The sequence below is a fragment of the Euprymna scolopes genome, chromosome 7 (genome assembly GCF_053919585.1).
Source record: "Euprymna scolopes isolate OS-2025 chromosome 7, ASM5391958v1, whole genome shotgun sequence".
In the NCBI taxonomy this organism is placed as follows: Eukaryota; Metazoa; Mollusca; class Cephalopoda; order Sepiida; family Sepiolidae; genus Euprymna; species Euprymna scolopes.
This window is the reverse complement of record NC_136488.1, coordinates 333718-354494: the sequence shown is the minus strand read 5'-3', so window position 1 is coordinate 354494 and position 20777 is coordinate 333718. Positions and strand designations below refer to the sequence as shown.

General features: G+C 34.4%; 1 long non-coding RNA gene across 1 annotated transcript; it reads left to right on the top strand.

Annotated features, from left to right (window-relative positions):
* The first annotated feature begins 780 nt into the window (after window positions 1–780).
* Window positions 781–19476, top strand: LOC145279580 (uncharacterized). Its single transcript, XR_013868398.1, has 2 exons — window positions 781–939; window positions 14640–19476. It is a non-coding gene; the product is annotated as an uncharacterized LOC145279580 (long non-coding RNA).
* Window positions 19477–20777: the final 1301 nt, after the last annotated feature.

The following is a 20777-nucleotide window of genomic DNA, read 5'->3' as shown; positions in this document are numbered from 1 at the left end:
CGAAAACCAGTGTTTACCGATGTATTGGAACATTCAAGATGGCGTCTGATTATCTCTTTAACACGGTAAGTTTGGGAAAAGGTATTATAAATAAAAAACCGGTTAAAATACTGTTAAAAACTCGCTCAATATATGTTACTGTGACATAGGTTGATATATATTCGGCGGGTTTTTAATAGTATTTTGTATAGTTTTTTATTTATAACACTTTTTCCCAAACTTACGGTGTTAAAGAGGATGTGAGACGCCATCTTGAATTTTCCAATACATCGGTAAACACTGTGTTTTTCGAGCTGAATAAATATGTTACATTGAATAAAAACACAAAAATATATCCAGTTAGGTAGAAAAGTAACTTATCTTGCCTTTGATAACATTTATTTGTTATATATTTGTTTTTTGACAACTTTTTCCAATCTATGTGTACACAAACCCATAATTACAAAACTTGCAAGATTTATGTGATAATGTTTACGAATTCCGACAAATCGCTTAAAAATTATATTCTCTATAAAAAAATAAAATTACTTAATCAATTGACGTGATTTTTAGAAAATGGTATTTTCTTTTCATCACGGGTACGTACATCCTATAGATTTTCTTCCTTTCTTTCTTTCTTTTTAATATTCTGGACAAAAACTGAAAATTCTTTCTAAAAAATTACACGGTCCATAAACTGCTCAATCACCATAATTACTCCTAATTTGAACAAAAACATCCATTTAAAAAATTAAATATTAAAATAAATGAATCGTCATTTAGTCATTAAAGATTGCGAAATGTCTTTGTTTTAACTTGATTTTTTTTTAATTTTCTGCGAACCTGTATTGTGGGCGCCATATTAAATTCACACTTAATCCCTGTTTCAACTCGAACAAAATCATAAAATATTTTTTTTACAAAATCCCACCGTTGGTTCCTTAAAGCATATTATAAAATGTAAGTACTACTTGAGTTCCTTTGTTTTGCCATTTTTTACAAAGTAAGCTATAAGCTTTCTAAAAAATATCACATTTTATTCAGAAGGTATATTTATTTACATAATAAATAGTTTAATTAATTTTTGCTAATATTCAAATCGACTACAAAATGTTCTTATGTGTCATTAGCCCCCTCCCTCCCTCCCCCCGAAAAGGACATTTTTAATAAGAGCCAACAAAACAAAGGAGTAACTAATAACTAAATGTTACCAAAGGCAAGGTAAATTTATATTTGTTTTGCAGGTTAACATTTTTCTTTAAAATGACGGGTACGCCGAAAATGAATATCGGCTTTAAATTTTCAGTATTAATGCAAATGCACTTATTGATCCGTGCTGAAATAATACCGTTATTATTTAGAAAGCCATTCTTAACATGGGAAGGTGAGGATGTTTTGTAACAATTACTACTTTAACCTTACAATTTAATAAAAACAAATATAAAATTTTAATTAAACTTGAAAATACTATTTAAAAAATAGTGCGGATCAATAAATGCATTAGCATCAAATTTTCCGCAAATAAGTAGTTTTCTGAATATTAAGCAATGTAATTTCGGTGCATGTTAAGATGCAGTCAACAAATTGATGTTTTCATATGTGGGTTTAAGCCTAGACAACAGTACTTACTTGTCGTATCAAAAATGGTAATATAAAAGAATTACGAAAATTCATCAAGTAGAACAACTGCTATTTTTTCTTTTTGTCTTTTTTTCCACGGATTATCGATTAGACACTAATTTACCACATTAAAAAAAAAGTAATATTTGTAAAGGGTGTTCACTTTCTAATACAACATTCTAATAAATCGATCCCTCGTATTGAATCCGCTCAATGAGAACATGCACACTCTTTTTATATAAAGGAATTTTCATTTATTAATCTAAGGGTAATGATTTTCCATGTGCGCATGTGCATGCACAAAAATTACATGCACACATGTGCAAAAAACAAACATGGCGAATAGTGGAAACAATACAGAATACATTGGATAACATCATGACTCTTCCGAAGTTCATGTAGTTGTGAGCATTCTAGCAATTGAAATTAGTTCACTGATTGGCAGCTTTTTCACATTCAGTAACTGTTGTAGCACTGTGGAAATATTTTCTGGGAAACCATTAACAAAAGTGAGTCTCATGACCTGCTTGAATTCTGTTTCTTCAAATCCTGTTAATTCTGACAATCTTTGTACATTGGTTGCATATACATCAACTGCCTCACCAATCCATTGTATCCTCCTCAGGTTTGCATATACAGAGAAAATTACTTCAGTAAATGCCACCTTTAAACTATCTTCTCTGCCTACCGTTGATCTTCTTTTGCTAACTGGAGATACAGGGCTAAAAAATTCCCTTCCAAAAACAAAGACATAAAACTTGCAAGGTTGTAAATTTTCTACCGCTTTACAGCCAACTCCACTTTTGCTAACCAGGTTATGAATTCCCTTTCTCTACTAAATGACTTCATATTGCTGCTCACTTTCAGAATTTTCTCCATTTTACTTCAGTATACAAAACAGTAATTAGCGAAAATAGCTTGAGGTAAAATAATCAAGCATTAACTACGCTGCACTTCCAACTAACATTTTACGAGGTTAAATGTAACACATTGCTGTCAAAACTTGCTACTCTAACATTCAACTCCAAATACACACAGTCTCTGAAAAATTAGACTTTTTATATTTAACCCAGAAGCATTTTTGTATATGAGGTCACAAGATCGCCAGCATATAAAGAAAAATAGCTGCTATTTTTTCTTTTCTTCATTCTTTTTGTTTGCACTGGACACTATGTGCTGCTGAGAGAACAGGTTTATACAAAATTTTTAAGATATTTAATCACAACACTTACAATGATTTCTAGCATCTATATTTTTTGACTATTTGTACTTAATGTATGCTGCCCTTGAGCAATGACAGCTGCACAATTTGAAGTGAACCATTGGGGAGAGTAGGGCTTGCTATAATAATTCTGTGTGGGGACATGTGCTTCAATGCCTGCTTTGCACCATTCGGTTGTTTCAGTAGCACACTGTTTAGCAGGAAGAGAAAGGATATTTCTCCATAGGGCATCAATGATGGCTTCACAATCAACCTTTTTATAGTACTTGTCATTTTGAACAATGGCTTCTCATCTTTGAGGTTAGGAATTAAGGGTAGTGTCTACTGATATCACAAGGTGGTCAGTGTTTCTGATTAGACTATGGGCATTTATCACAAAATTCTTGGGTACTGTGGTTAAGAATTGGTCTGGAAGTGAAGCTTACTGATTTTCATGATATGAGAAATGGGTAAGAAACATGACTGTTTGTGTAAGGAAATGAGCTATAGAGAAACTATGAGTACAGTGTCCAGCTGCATCTGTATAACTCTAGGAGTCAAACCAATTATGATGGATCTTAAAGTCATCAAACACATGTACTTAGGTGGTACTATCTAAGAAGAGTGTTTCATCTATACCTTTAGTGACATGGTTAATTATGATAAAGTCCTGCTTTGATGGAGAACGGTAGAAAAAATATAGGTAACTAATACAATGTTGAAATACCTCTCTAAAGCACATGAAGGCCTGATGATCTGATTCAAGATTTTGCTCTCTACTCAAGGGAGGGTGCTATGGATATATATGTGCATATATCGGAGTCCTAATGGCAGAGAGGGAGGTATCATGTCATGTTAAAGAAGAGGGAATTGAGGAATGTAAGATAGTTTTACTAAATGTTGAGATATCCAGGTAGTTTACTGGGGGAAGAGACTACATCATCTATGTTATTTCTAAGTCCATGGATATTTATGAATGTGCGAGTCATGGGATGAAGTGAATTGGCTTTGTTTGAGTGCTTGTCTCATTTGATCATTATTTTAGTTTGGGATGTTATTTCATTTTGTTTTTGTTTCAATGTCTTTATATATAACTTCAGGTTGGTGATAGTGTTGAGCAAAGTGGGGTCAATTTTAATGCCAAATATGTATTCATATTCATAATACACTACCAGCCTAGTCTTATCTAGCAAGCTGTGGTTTCAAGAAAGTCCACTGGAGATAACTGCAGCGTCCCTTTCCATGTGCCAGGGCACTACATTCATTATGATATTATACAACCGATGATGGAGCAACCACTCTAAGTACTACAAGAGTTAGGGCTTCTGTACTGTCAGTCAGAACCAACAGCCAGAGAAATTGTCAAACTTGTACCCTCAACCTCAGACAAGAGCGGCTCCAACTAGTCAAGGAAACATAAATTGCATGAAGTACACACAATTTGCTCAATTTGTGAGAAAGAAATTAAAAATGAGGAGTCTGTATTCATTGTCCTAGTCAGGAAACAAAACCAAGCACGGGGCGTCTCTAGTGAGTCCCTGATATTGTACTTCTGTGCTCTAGTCATAGAAAAAGGAGTGTGAAACTGGCTGAGAAGCAAAGCCTACCTTTTCCTTAAGCAATTTAAGTTTGCAAACCAGAGAATTTGTTCAAGTGACCAGCTCTAGGAAGGTCGTCAACCAGGACTGAAGAGGTCTTTTTATCCCAGTGTTTTGATGCATGGGTTCAATAAGACAGGTTTTATATTTTAGTTTTCCTTCTAGATTGATAACCTGACAAGATCTATGGGTCCATCACACCGAGAGGGGTAACCATGTGCCTGGGTTTTAGAACAGGTATTTCTGAACCCTTACATAGATGCGAGAATAAATATCTTGTTTAAATAATCTTTTACTTTTTTCTAAACAAATTAGCATAAAATTGCAGATAGATTCCCCTCTAACAATGGGTAGAAATTGTTTATCTATTAAGCATGGGGAAGAAACCAATCTGTTTTAGTAATTAATTTGTTTTAAAATAAGTGAATGGTTAAAACTACTTAAGTAATGCAAGGCAAATAGAAAGCAAAAAATAAAAAAACAAAAGAAATAGTGGGATTAGATTTACATGTACTGGTTTCATATTAAAAATATAGATAAAATGTACTTAGCTTGGAGTCCTTTAAACTACTCATGGTGGTCTCCATAGCAAATAGCTGGCATCACGTAAAATAAGTTTGGGATATAAAGATTGTAAATTCCTCCTGGCTTCAATGTCCAAAATAAAAAAATTGAAAAAAAAAAATGTTCCAACCACTCTGCTGTTCAATTTCTTCCAACTGCAAAGATACAACTCTTTGCTCACAAGACCTGATCCCTTTGTCATAAAATCCTAAATCACCAAGTCTCTATAAAAGTAAGACTTTTAAACTGAAATCAGCAGCATCTCATTTGCATAAAGCAATGTTGGATTAGCATAAAACTGGAAAGGCAGCCATTTTTTCTTTTCTTTTTATCTGCATGGGACTGCACAAGAAACAGATGTGCACTGATTTTTTTAATGCCTTTTAATTACACGCCCCTTTGATCTGTAAGATCAATAATTGGTCTCATAGTCCACCATCCATGCCAGATGTCTTTATTCATGGTATGACCGTCACACTAGCTCTTCTTGCAGGACTTCTTCAACCTCCTCCTCTGCTGCAAAAAACTCTTCATATGTCTAAAATGTGACGTGGCATTCCATCTACTGCCACCATGTTCTTGGAGAATACATCAGTTATAGTACCTCTCCCACATCATGTTGTACAATCAGGATTGGGTGGCTTCACCCACACTTTTTCACCAACTATGATTTCTACTTTTGCCTGTTCAACTTTTTCTGTTACAGCCAATGGATGTCTCCATTTGTACATGAAAATAGATTGATGTGGCACTGACATTTCATCTTGGCCAGACTTTGGTCCAATATTATACCGCCTCTTGGGTTGTAATTTGACTTCTTGTTGCCATAGCTTTTATCTCTATAATCCCATTGCCACTCAACCAGTGCGCAGCTCGAAAATATTGCCTAATGTTCCACTTTGCAAATAGCTCTCTAAAAACTTCTGAGCAAAAGGACATACCATTATCAACTAGCACTTCTTCTACTGACCTCCTTTCCATAAACACCTAATCAACAATTTTCTTAACATCTTCTGCCATTTCTGTTCTCATTCTTCACCATATTACTGACCGCCCAGGCCCACAGTCAATCATAGTTAGATAAGGTTCATGTCGATAATGAGTCACCTCCAATTTTTTGCCACATGTAATTCCCCTTTTCGTGTTTAGCTGGCGCAGGGTAAATGGATTGATATTCAATACATTACTCCACCACCTCTCGGACATCTTCCATCGTGATGTGCAGATTCACCTTTTTTGCTAAGTATAAAGTTTGTTCTTTTCCTAAGTAATGCATCTTATGCAGGCCATTTAGCTGTTCTACCATACAGCACATTGGAGCCACAGCCTTCTTTTCTCTTAGCCAAGCCTTCTTGACTCTGGTCAATCCATCTGCTTTATTCTTCTGTATTGTAACTAAGGTAACAGTTACCTTCAATCCAAATTCTCGGATTAGGTCTCCAAGTGCTCCAAGTCGACGCTTTATAAGCATCTCTGCTGCCCCTTTTGTCTTGATCCGCTTATCCTCAGACACCTCTGATCTAATCCATGATGCTACTTTTGCCAAGTCTGTTCTAACATCCACCACCTGTAACCCTCATTTTAAAGCCAGATTGATGCCCTTCATAGCATTGGGCTCTGCAACATTAATATGGGCACTATCGTCTTTTTTGCGTAACCAAGTAGCATCTTCAGCAGTTGCACCTTCTATTTCTAATAATACCCCGAGTGCAAAATTGCTAGTGTTGCTCAATATTACCCTTTTAAATCTTCTGTTTACATGCCATTTCCCCATTCACCAGGTCTACGTTTTTCATTTCAGCAATGACTTCTTGTATCATGAGCAGCACTCTTCAGCCAGTTGCATCTTCCCAATGGTCCATACCCATCTGCCTCTTAATAAAGCTGCATGCTATTCACAATCATCTGGCTATGGGGTAATGGTGAACCAACTTTCTGCATATTAAGAAAAGTACTCTCTTGGTTAGGCTCTCCCTAGCTTCAGGGATCTTGTTTCCTTGTCCAGACATCATTTTTCCTGCCTTATTCTGTTGTAATCTCAATCCCAAAGCCGTTCCGTTTTCCAATGAGTCAAACAGTTTATCTGTCAGTCCGTACGTTTTTACATGATTCTTCATCCTTTCCGCTGACGCCACGATCTTGTCTACCAGCACATCATCAATGTAGGAGCAGGTGGCTCTTTTAACAGCATCAGTCTTAAGAATTGCCATCATGATATTTGGTGCAGAATTCAATCCAAATCCTAGTCTGGTCAAACAATAAATTCAACCTTTATACTCAATCAATTGATGCTGCCATAGTTTTTTTGTCCACATGGATTTGTAAGTAGACTGATTTTAGGTCTACGATTTTAGTTGATTGTCCCATTCTCCTCCACTCTCTCATAACTTCACACACATCAATTCCATCTTTTGTGTGACTAGCCACACATTTGTTTAATTCTCAGAAATCCAACACTGGCTTGACTTTTTTCTTGGTAGGATAAACCACAGCGATGAGAGGCAGAATTCCTTCAACCTTCCCTGACCATGGTATCAGAATTCTTTTGTCAATCCACCTCTCCACTTCCTTTTCAAGCTGCGATTCTATCTCTCCTTTCAATGTGCTTTTATGGCAGTTAACCTGGTTTGTTGGTAAGGATCAGTTTAGCAACGTGCTAAATGTAGGCATTGTTGTGGAGGAAAATTGGGCCTTTTCTCTTGACTAATGTTGGGTGTTATTGTTGAAGTTTCTGATGCATTTCATCCATTTGTTGACAGTACTTTCATAATGGTTTTGCCTATGTTCAAAAGAGTATAAGCATAACTTTCTTTTGGTACAATTCTTGCTTCAGGAAGTGTCATGGACCATTGTTGGTGTTGAACTAAGCACTGCTGGTTGTCATAAAGAATCCACTTTTCATCACAAGTCACAATCCAATCAAGAAACAGGCCATTCTTGATTTGTAAAAGAAGGGAAGATGATACTTCATAACACCATTTCTTTTAGTTGTCGTTCACTTCGTGAGGCACCCATTTATCAAGTTTTTTGTCTTTCCAATCTCTCTTAAGTGGTTTGAAATCGTCATATATATAATTCAGAAGCAAGTTCTTGAACAGTTGTGCATTAATTGGCTTCGACTAAGGCTTTTAATGGGTTGTTGTCAACATCCGGTAGCCGACTACATCTTCAAGACTTGTTCCTGCCACAAAATTTCTTAAACCAATATTGTGCTGTGCATTCAGTAGTGGTTCCTGGGCCAAATGCTTCCTTGATATTGCAAGCTATTTTAGCAGCATTTTGGCTTAGCTTGAATTGAAATGAAAAAATTGTGCGAATTTGCTTTTTTCCATCTTGTATTCAATGTTGTTCATTCAATGCCAACAAATTTAAACTTGTGAGATTATAGAAAGGCATTCTTAATATAAGTAGAGGAGATTTTTCCTTATTTTTGTTTTTTCATGGGGGGGGATTTGGACAAGGGCACAAAATGAATTTATTATTCACAATCATCAAATTTCCTTCCTCAAAACCGTATACCATGTTCATATTAAAAGACGGGAAATAATCTTCTACAGCAAGCTTGGCTTAATGTGTATGTCATTTGAAGTTAATTGACTTTTTTTCTTTAAGAAAAATTCTACCAGTTTATTGTCTATAATTTTTGGTGTTTTACTAATAAGTATGTTTTCCTGTTATTTTATTTTGAACACTCATATTTCGCATGTACTAGGGGCATGCAATAAGTAATACCCCTGATCCACTTCCCATAGCAGTAGAGCCACGAAACTTGGCACAGTTATTAGTCTTTCTCTACATAGGAAGTACCCAAAGTTATGCATTTCTCCCATTGTTTGATGCAGCTCTGGAGACCGTTTTTGTAGAACACCCCAGGTTGGTCCTCCAACTATGACGTGACTTCAGAAATCAAGGTTGCATCATCTGGGAAACACTTTCCTTTCAAAAACAACTTCATGGCTGGGAAAAGGTGAAAGTCAGAGGGTGCAAGGTCAGGAGAGTAGGGAGGATGGGGGAGGGATTTTATAACCACATGCCCATGCTTCTGATCTGGTGACATGTGAGTTGTGGACTGGAGCGTTATCCTGCAGGAGGAGGGTACCTTTGCTGATCTTGCCATGCCTCTTGATTTTGATAGCTTCCCTTAATTTCCTCAAAAGTGAAGCATAATAGACTCCTGTAATTGTGGTACCCTTTGCCAGGAAATCTGTCATCACTATTCCGTCCTGGTCCCAGAAGACTGTGAGCATGACCTTGCCAGTGGAGGGTTGCACCCTTGCCTTCTTTGGAGGTGGTGAGTCCAAGTGCTTCTTCTGCATTGACTGGGCTTTGGTCTCTGAATCATAGTGATGGACCTAGGTTTCATCCTGTGTAATCAGTCTTTTGAAAAACTTTGACTCATCTTCTTGGCACATCTCCAAATTCATCCTCAAGCACTCGACACGTTCTCGTTTCTGGAATGGTGTGAGCAACCTGGGAATCCATCTGGCAGACACCTTATGAATATGAAAATGGTCATGAATGATAGTTTCCACAGATCCTGTACTAATCTTGATATCTTGGGCTATTTGGCGAATAGTAATGCGCCGATCTTCCAAAATGGCAACCTCAACTTGACGAACAGATGCCTCATCTATGGCAGAAGGGGGGGGGCAGGTCTGGGAGCTGTTTCCACAGACTTCCGGCCATGTTTTAATTCACGATGCCAGCGTTTTACAAGGTCATATTATGGGGCATTATCACCATAAGTTTCTTTCATTTCATCAAAAGTCTCCTGTGGTGTGCGTCCTTTCAAATACAAAAACCGGATTACTGCTTGACATTCAACAGGCTCCATTTCACACCTGACTCAGTTCAAACACCTCTAAAACAGAAACCACAATTAGTTCAGAGCTGTAATTTGCCACATAACCCGTAGAGATATAAATCATTACATATGCAAAATTTCAGCTAGATTAGACAACTGGGTCAGAGGCATTACTTATTGCACGCCCCTTTCAATAGCAACTTAATGGTTCGTATCTCAATAAAAATAAGCATTGTTCACTGTCAAGGTTTATAACTTTTAGTAAATATATTTGTATTTGATTAATGTGAATAGGTCATTAATTAGTAGGCAAAACAAAATAAACTTATTTTGAATAATTTCTTACATTATTTTTAAGGAAATAGTGTTATGTCGATAAGAGTAATGATTGCAAAATATTGTTTAGTTTACAATAATTTGAGTTATATTTCTCTGATATGTAACAAGAATAGCAAAGTAATCAAGATGGGTTACAAAATCTTATCTGGGTAAAGGATACCTGGATAAAATCTCACCTGGATAAAGGTGAAAAACAAACAAAAGCCTATCAACATAAAAATAAATTTAATTAAACAACAAAAAACAGAACATTTTCTATGTTTAATTTTTTGATGATTATGTCGTAATTATATTTCAAAGAACTCAATCTAGAATGGGGTCAGTTATAGAATGATGTATGGTGTTGATCAAACAAATGAAATTTGTAATTATTTTGTAAAACATTTGCAAAAATAATAATCAATGTAAAGATTATTTTTATTATTAATCTATATTATAAAAGAAAGCAGAGTATAATAAAGAATCACATTGAATTTTATCTTCTTGCGCAGAGATGTTTAAACCAAAGTTTTGAAAGGGAGACAGATAATGCTAATAAAAAGATGACTAAATAACTATCAAAATAAGAGGTTAGTGTAGTTTGCTTGATGCATTGTTTCATGTGTATATAAAGGAAATTTGAGTTTATGGAAGGCAGCACAATGCAGAGGTGTAACTGATAGACATAAACTGAAGCAATCTTTTCATCAACTTTTTTTAATGTAGTCATTTAATATCGATTAAAACGTGGTCAAAAGAGTGTAAATTATTATTGCAGATAAAAAGAATAAAAAGGGGGAATATATTCTTAACATACATGTGAAAGTTCTTAATTTTGGGTGTACTCTTTTTGTTTCTATAAAGATAGTTGTCATAAGTTGATAGCAACCACTTCAAGAATTTTGAGATGAGAATTTAGCAATATTTTTAAACACCTCTATGGGAAAATGGAAAAATTGAAGTGATTTTGTTCCCATCATTATTTTCTATTCTGCTTTTGATAATGTAAATTAATAAAATAAAAATAACCTCACTCCAGTATAAATAATAGTAATGTGTACAATTTGTCTTAAAATTTTGTTTATCAAAATTCTGTACACATACATATACATATAATACAAAAATAATATTTATCTTAAAATTAGAACTTATGAAGATACTAAAAAGTTCAATATACTAAGAAGAGCAATTACAGAAATAAGAAAAATAAATTATGAAATTAAACCTATAGATGTTCAAAGATAGGCACTTTTCATCAGAGTTTAAACATTAGTAAAAATACATCACTGATTAGCATAAATTTGAAAATATAAAAACAAAATATATAAGAAACTTTTGAAAACAGCATGCATTCTGCCGGTTCATATATCATAAGTCAAATACAATTAAGCAACATTTTATAGATGCTAGAAATCAATGTAAGAGAGAAATAGCCACACCCAAAAGAAGACATGCTAAAATAACCAAGGAACACATAGAATTGCAGAAGATAGGCACTCTGGATTTCTGGCAAATCTATAATAGTCTCGTGAATAAAGGACAATCAGTAATTTCCCCCACTATTCAACAACCAGAAGGTCACATACATGGCAACTAAGAAGGTGGAACTACTTGCCCAGCAATTTGCCTCCAACTCCACCTTAGAGCTAACAAACAACTCCCTCCCAAATTTCTCTATGTGGACTGAAGCCACACTTGATGATGTGAAAATCAACCCTTCTCATGTCTGCGATATCATAAAAACTTAGATACTTCCAAGGCATGTGGGCCTAATTTCATCCCTGCTATACTAATTAAGAAATGCTCAGTTGAGCTAGCCCCCATACTTTACAATAAATGCCTTGCTGAATCTTGCTTTCCTAATAACTTGAAGCTGGCCTCTATCATACCAGTGTACAAGAATTCTGGTGAAAAGATTAATGCTCTCAATTATCGCCCCATCAGTCTCCTGCCCCTCTTCATTAAAATCTTTGAGACCTTAATTAAGCACAAGTCCACCACCTTGTAAAAGCTAATCTTTTCTCAGACAAACAGTGTGGATTTAGCAAATGTCATTCTACTGCAGATATTTTAACAGTCATCTCTGAATGATAAGGCAGGTGAAGCCAGGGATGTAGCCCTTGATATATCCAAGGCCTTTGACAAAATCTGGTATGAAGGGCTGTTAATGGAAATGAAATTGTATAGTATAACTGGATGTATATTAAATATAATTAGATCCTTCTTAGACAATAGGACCATCCAGGTTGTCATTGATGGATGTACATCCAAGCAGCATAACAATAATGCAAGAGTGCCCCTGGGGTCGATCGTTGAATTACTATTATTCCTGATATTCATTAATGACCTCTCTAATAATATTGTGTCTAAGATGGATATTTTTGTTGATGATCCAATATTCTATAACATGCATGATGGAAGAATGGATGTACACAAATCTAAGACAATGGCAGAATCATAGGAAAATGACCTCCAGACCATAGTGGAATTGGACCGTAGATGGATAATAACATTTAATTCCAATAAGACTAAGCTGCTCTCCTTTAACGATTACAAGACGCCTCTCCAACCATTAATATGCATCACAAATAACACCCTACTTGGGAATTCTTCCTTCAAACTCCTCAATTTAACATTCAGTGGCAACATGAACTAGGACAAATATATCGAGGACATTGAGAAGGCTGCTGCAAAATGGTGGATTCCTTCTATCATGCTAGAAGAATACTCATACCTGAGTACCTGTATCTCTATAAGGCAAGCATTTGCCAATGTATTGCTACTACATCTGGGCTAGTGCATCTACCACTAATCTCCCTCTTGGATAGAGTCCAAAAAAGTCTTCAATCTAATAGGTTCCACTTTGTTAACTAAGTTGAAAACCCTGTCCCACCATCACAATTTTGCATCTCTGTGCCTGTTTTACAAGTATTTTAATTGAATGCGTTCTGATGAACTTATTGCCTCCTCAATGAACATATCCCCAATGAACCAACTTAGCAACAAAATCACATCCCTTCACTGTTGAAGTCCCCAGATGTCAGAAAGCTTTCTACTCTAATAGTTTCTTCCCTCAAAAAGCTAGATTTTGGAATTCCCTTCCTGCTATCTGCTTCCCTGACTGTACTGATATACAGAAGTTTAAATGTAATATAAACCAACATCTTGTTAATCTTTCCTAAGCATGGTCCCAAATAGTAGCCCCTTACATTGAAGTGGTGATGTGCCTTGTTGGGGGTGAATGTGAGTAAAAATAAAATTAAAACTATTTTCAATAAAATAACAGCTGAAAAATTCAATCAATTAATAAGTTAATCAATCAATTAATGAATCAAGTAATCTAAAGTTAAAGGAGGAATCTGGAATCCAAATGGGAATGGATTATAGTGTGTTCAAAAATGTAAAAATTAAATAATGAAATTGTCAGTAAGTTGTCAGTAAGATCTTGAGTTAAGGATATTTCTTTATGTAATTCCTATTTTACTCTCTCTCTCTCTCTCTCTCTCTCTCTCATATATATATATTTTTTCCAGATTTTGTAATCATGTCTATATTTCTTTATTTTCTTTTAAAGTTGATGAGTTCCTTCTGATGAGTTAAGGATGGAATAAATTCAAAAATTGACAGATTTAGAATTCCAAATGCTTTTTTTATAAAAACAATTCTGTAAAGAAAATAAAGTAAATACTTTTCTGTAAACTTTTCAACTATATTTTTATTATATAAAAATTATTCCGGAGAAAAAAAAAGTCAAGACTATTTTGTTATATCAACTTTTAGAATACAACTAGAGTATCATAAACATGAATCAGAACGGTCTTTTCCTTAGTATATACAGACATGACTTCTGATAAACATAAAGTGGAAGATAAAATGACACAAGTTTTTAAATTTTACTTAAAATATTTTTGATGTTTCTGTTATGTGCTTGGAATATGTGTAGTTTTCTTGGCAATTGGTAAATTCAAATTGTGGATTTTTTTATGAGAAAAAGTTAGTTAAAATGAAACAAAATAATTGTATTTTAAAAAAGTTTCCAATTTTCAACTGCTCCAACAATTCCAACCCGTTAGCTCCTCAACATGAATGATTCCTCCACTTAAAAAACCCGCATGTTCAACACTTCCCTACTCAATATTCAGAATCTAAACTGAGCAACCATCAAGAAAACACAGAGTACAACCACATAACATAGATATTAAAAAGTTCTTTTTCGAAAAAACAAGACATAATTCTTATCATCTCTGTAGATATAATTTTATTTAACAAATTAAAAGAAAAAAAATCTTGTATGAAAATGTTTTCAATTTTGAATCATTTTAATATTTTTAATCTACCAATGCTTTAAAAATGAAATGAACCATTTGCTTTTTCATAAAGACAGTCTGTTAAATGTGACATTTGCCAGAAAGTGATATTAGTAAAAGTTTCATATCAAAGTCATTCTATATTAATATCCAAATTTTTTACATCATTGAAATTAATCCTATTTAGTGTACTGCAACCAAATGAGGAAAATATAACATAAATGTATTAATAATAACTTTTTCTTTAGTTACAGATTGAAACTATTCTAGGAAAGGATGTCTCAATAAATAATTGCCATCTCATTTTTCTGTATGGACATTTATAATTCTTTTCAAAGGAACCCCATATAAGAAGCCATGTAGAGGCATAGTGGAACAGAATCTTTTCCCAATGAAGTTTGCAAGTCAAAATGAAATGAATACATATAGCAGCTCGAAAAGAAACAATGTCTATCCTTGATATCTTCAAACTCCTGAATTAAAATAATGAAGACAAACTTTATTCCTGCAAAGTTTACAGATGAACGTTTTCCTACTATAGCATTTTAAAAGGACACGTGAATACACACTGGCTGAATGAGAAAAGATAATAAAATATCAAGACCTCAAGAATGATTTAAAGATTACATAATCTTTGAAGGAAATAAACATTATACTGGTTGTGATACAAGCAACTGGTCTAATGAAAAAACATTTGAAGAAATACTTGGAAACCATCCACGAAAAATCTAGCTGTAGCAAAATACAGATATCAGCCATGAAGGGAACAACATTTATTTTAAAAAGAGCGCGTGAATATAAATTCAAATTATAATAAAATCAAGTGTTATCTCTAGAAAGGAGCCTCTTGATCTCTTAAAAGTAAATTAAAAAAATATAACAAAATACTAAGGTCTTATGTAGGACATGAAAACGATTGGAACCCTTCCAGTAACTATAAAGGCAACTGAACTCATGAAAAAGAATATCAAAAACAACCTGGCTAATATACTCGGTGAAACAAGTGTAAGAGGAATTCAAACAATTGCAGTTAGAGGGACAGTTAGAATTTTCAAAAGATATTGCGGTTGGAATGTATGAGATAGCTAGTGAATGTCTGGCATCCACCTTAAGCTTTAACAAAATATAAATAAAAAAAGATAGTTACTCTTGTGAAGAGTGTGACCCAGCTTTTCCATGGATATGCATTTAAATAATAACGAAATCTGAAAAATCAAATAAGAGAAATTAATGTCCAGTCTAAGCAAAATAAAAAAAGAAGTAACGTGGGCTTATGCATAATATGAAGATAAACTGGGAGTTTAGGAAATTTTCCAGCAATCATTAAATCTATTCTCACTTGAAGTCTCCTTAATAGTGGATGAATGTCTAGCATTGTCAACAAAAACAAAGTGGGAAGAAAAACTGAAAAAGAAGGCTAAATATTTTAATCAAATTTGTTGATTTGCAGTTTCAAAAAATCCAAATTATACAGACTAATTGTGAACACAAGTTAAAAAAATTGTTCCTGTAAAGTTTGTCGAATTGTATTTTAACATATTTCCAATTTGAGAGATCACAGGCAAATAAAGTTTGAATATCGGCTAGAAAGAATCCTTAGAAGATCCTTAAATAACCACCAGAATACATATGCAACTCATAAATTATTAAAATTGAAAATTACTCTTGAAAAATTTGTTGAACTGGATTTACAGTGAATGCTTATTTACAATTTCTGATTTTTGTGATTCTGCTTTTAGAAAGTAGAAACCCAAATCCAAAAGAGAAACCAGCTTAAACAAAATTAAGAAAATGATTAAATATAAAGGGCTTATGTATTACATGAAAATAAATTGGAATCTTAGGAAAATTTGAATCATTCCAACAATCATAAAAACTATTCTCAGTTGGAATCTCTGTAATACTAATAACAATCCTCAAGTCACTCTAGATAGGTTAGGTATAACACCTTTACATGCAGATATTTTGCCTTAGGAAAATAGAAGATCCTTAAATGACCACCCACATATATATTAAACTCATAAATTAATAAAATTTGACAGCAGAACAGGGCCTTTGATCTTTGAGAAATAACCAAACAAAGTTAAGAAACAAGTTTTCGTAAAGATTGTGGAACTGTATTTAAAGTGAGATCCAATTCAAGAAAAATATGAAAATACAGAAGGCTATAGGCAAGAAGACCAGGATGAAAATGCCATAAGTAAGCAAGAAAGTTCCTTTATCAAGATTTTACAGATAGGAAGCCTTCACTCCAATGACTAAAGAATCGTAGACTTCCATATGATGAGGAAAGACTTATACCGGGACAAAATCAAGGCTTCTAATTGCAAATTCATGTTTCTGTATGGGAATTTATGAGTATTTTCACCTGAATATATATGTAATTTTTAAATTATTAGAACAAGGCTTTTAATCTTGGATAAATAATCAAAGTAAAAATTTAAAAAAAAAAAAACAAATTCTAATAAAATCTGTGAAATTGTATTTACAAATTTTAACAGCGATATGAAAATGCATGCAGGTGGCAAACCATATTTTTGTAAAATTTGTGGCACTTCATTCTCAGTCAGTTCCACTTTGAAAAGTCACATGCAGATTCACACAGGTGGTCACCCATTTGCTTGTAATGTATGTGGACTTGTGTTTTCCAAGAATTTCAATTTAAATCGACACATGCGTGTACACACGGGTGAGAAGCCATATTCTTGCAATGTCTGTGAATTTTCGTGCTCACAAAGTTCGAGTCTTGAAACGCACATCCGAACGCACACGGGAGAAAAACCATTTTCTTGTAAAGTTTGTGGAGCCGCATTTTCTCAGCGTTCAACACTGAAAAACCACACCCGAATACATAGAGGAGATCACTTGCATTCTTGCAAAATTTGTGGAGATGCTTTCTCACGGAATGCCAGCCTCATTAGACACATGCGTACAACACATAGAGGTGATGAGTCATTTTCTTGTAGCACTTGCAGTTATACATGCTCGCAGAGTGCGAGTCTGGCTACGCACAAGCGAACGCACACAGGTGAGAAACCATATTCTTGTGAAATTTGTGCATCTGTCTTTGCAACAGGTTCAAATTTGACAACTCACATGCGAACACACACAGGTGAGAAACCGTATGTTTGTTCAATTTGTCTGACAGCATTTTCTCAGAGTTCACATCTCACATGTCACATGCGAATACACACTGGTGAGAAACCATATTCGTGTACGATTTGTGGAAATACGTTTTCATTGAGTTCAACATTGAAGAAACACATGCGTCGACATACTGGTGAGAAACCTTATATTTGTGAAGTTTGTGGTTCGGCATTTTCACAAAGTGCCAATTTGAAAAATCACATGCGAATTCACCATGAAAAGAAATGAGAACCTTAGGAAGATTTCAGTATTTCCAGTTTGTTGTGAACGATATTTTCAGTCAGTTTCAGTTGGGAAAGTCAAGTGCATAACACGCTGGGTTCTATGATGAACTAGCATCTGGATTTCAAGAAAGAAAAGAAATACATATATCTTCTAGAAATAACCCTTAAATGCCTTTGTTCACTCTAGGCATGACATTTTAACATACAAATATTTGACTTTAGAAAAAGTGAAGATCCTTAAATGACAATCTGGATATATAAATCATAAATTATTAAAATATGCCACAAGAATGGGCCTTTGATCTTGGAGAAACAACCAAACTGAAAGGTAAAAATCAAATTCAACTTGCATATAGATACAGGTGTGAAACCTTATATTTCTAAAGTTTGTGAATCAGCATTCTCACAAAGTGTAAATCTAAAAAGTCACATAATAATGCATCATGCAAAGAAATTGAAACTTTAACAAGATTTCAATATTTTCAGTTGTGAATAATATCAGTCAGTTTAAATTTGAAAAGTCAAGTGAAATTGCGTTTATGTTAAAAACTTTTTCTTGCAATGTCTTTCTGTGGGATCATGTGATAAGTGTCATGAAAATGGGATTTTTAAAGTCAGCACCATACAGCAAGAGCACTGGCCTGGAAAAAATGTCTGGGTAGCCCTGTTGGCATTCCCTTTTTAAAAGGGTGAGAAATGAAAGCCTAGGAAAGCGAACCTCCTATAACTGCATAGAATCATACCTCAGAAAACAAGCCTCCTCAACAATTGTCTAGACTCTGATGGCTTTGGGATCGAAGAGATGTAACAAAATGGCACTACCAGATTAAAGCCAGCTCTAATCTATTGCTGTCATCAATTATGATTTCAACGGACAAGGATGTGAGTAACAAAGCACACTTTAAACTCTCATGCACAACCATCACCCCAGAAAACATTGCATCTCAATCAACTCATCGACTCTGATCAGCAGATGAAATGAATGTAGAGTTAAATGTGGTTGTCGATGCACTGGAAATTATGGCATCCTCCCTAGAATACAGCAAAGTGGGTTAGGTTTGTTCTACAAATGTCTATGCAGAACCAAAAGTAACACTGATATAATGTTTGTCAAGATTTGTTGAATCAGTACAAGGTGATGAATTATAGACTGCATCATCTTGTGATGAGATGTGGTGTCACCAGTATGAGCTGGGACCCAATCGGCAATTAATGGGATTCCATTAAAAAAGTTTGATACACAGACATTGAATGCAAAGTGATGTGTACCATCTTTTGGGGTATCATCTTTCTGGATTTCTTGGAACCATTTTTAATGGTCAACTCAGACCATTACGTTAAAATGTTGAAAATGCTGAAGGCCCAAATTGCCCATGTATGGCTAGAGACGGGGGAAAACATTCTGTTGATAACATGACAATGCTAGGCTACACACAAGTTTGAAGACCATAGAATGTGTAACATGGTTTAGCTGTAGAGTGCTGTCTCACACGCAATATTGGCCCAACTTCCACTTGTTCAGACCTCTAAAGGACACTTTATGTGGGCAGTATTTCCCAATAACAACGCCATAATCACAGCCATGAAAAAAATAGACTGCCTTAACAGGTGCAGATTTTTAAGACCGAGACATCAAGGCTTCCAGTCACTGCTAGTGAAGATGCATTGAGAATTGTGGTCACTATGTAAAAATAAATCAATTTTGGAGCACAAATGTTTGTTTGTTTTTTATGGTACCATTCCAGTTTTTGTAGCTTTTCAACATTTTGAGTTAATAAATAGGAGGTATTACTTTTGGAACAATCCTTATATTACTCTAAAGATTAAATGCTGCATGAAAAGAAACTGAAACCTTAAAAAGATTTCAATATTTCCAGTTTGTTGTGAACGATATTTTCAATGAGTTTCAGTTTGAAAAATCAAGTGAAATTGCATACACATTAAAAAAATTTTCTTACATTCTCAGTCAGATACAATTTAAAAAGTTTGAATACACACAGAACATCAAAGGAAACTTAACTCATAGGGAATAGTCAGGCTAAAATGTAGAGATTCATATTACTGGGTAATTTTATAAAAACACATGGTGCTAACTAATCAAATTCATTGTTATTCTTTTTCATGGCTAAATGTTTCATTAGCCAATAGCAGAGCCTCTCTCAGACAAAGATTTGGCTGACTATTACTTTCTCTTTTGTTGTTTTGTTTTCAGTGTGGAATTAAGCACACATCATAGGAGATGACTGCACACAGAAGAGCAGAGTGATTGAAGGGAATGGAAGGGTTCCAAAGGGAATAGTGTCATCTAGTTTGTTGAATGACATTTTTAGTTTGAAAAGTCACCAGATTACAAGAAAAAAAAGTAAATAAATACAGAGGAGATAGAGACAAGAAAACTAGCATGAAACTGACATGAGCAGAAAGGAGCTTAATAGAAAGTATAAAACAGGGATGATTTACTCGAATGGCTGAAGAATAGCCAACTTTCATATGATGAAAAAAGACTTATTTTAGCTGGATAAAATCAAGGCTAACTCAAATATGGACTTTATAAAAATGGCTAGTCTACAAACAAATACTTAGTATAGGTTTTGCTACTCAACGATTGACAGCCCTAGCCACCTAGTATCTTAATGCCAAACCCCATTGGCAGATCACTGTCTGCCACAAGTATGTAAATACTGTCATAAGAAGGTCTGCAAAGAGATAAAGCTTGACAGATCTTCAAACATCTTGGAACCATTTGAAAAATTAAGTACAATTACATGTATGTTACAATTTTTTATCTTGTAAACGTTTTGGAATTATTAATTTTTGATCCATGATGAAATGATGTGAGACAAAAAAATTAAAATTTGAAAAGCCAGCACCCTAGAGAAAAAGCACTCTAGCATAAAAATATATCTGGACAAACCATCAGCATTCCCTTGTAGCAGCAACTCACAAGATTAACAATAAATAAGTCCCTTTTCAAAAGGTGAAAATGTAGTCTTGAAGAGTGGAATTTTTAAAACC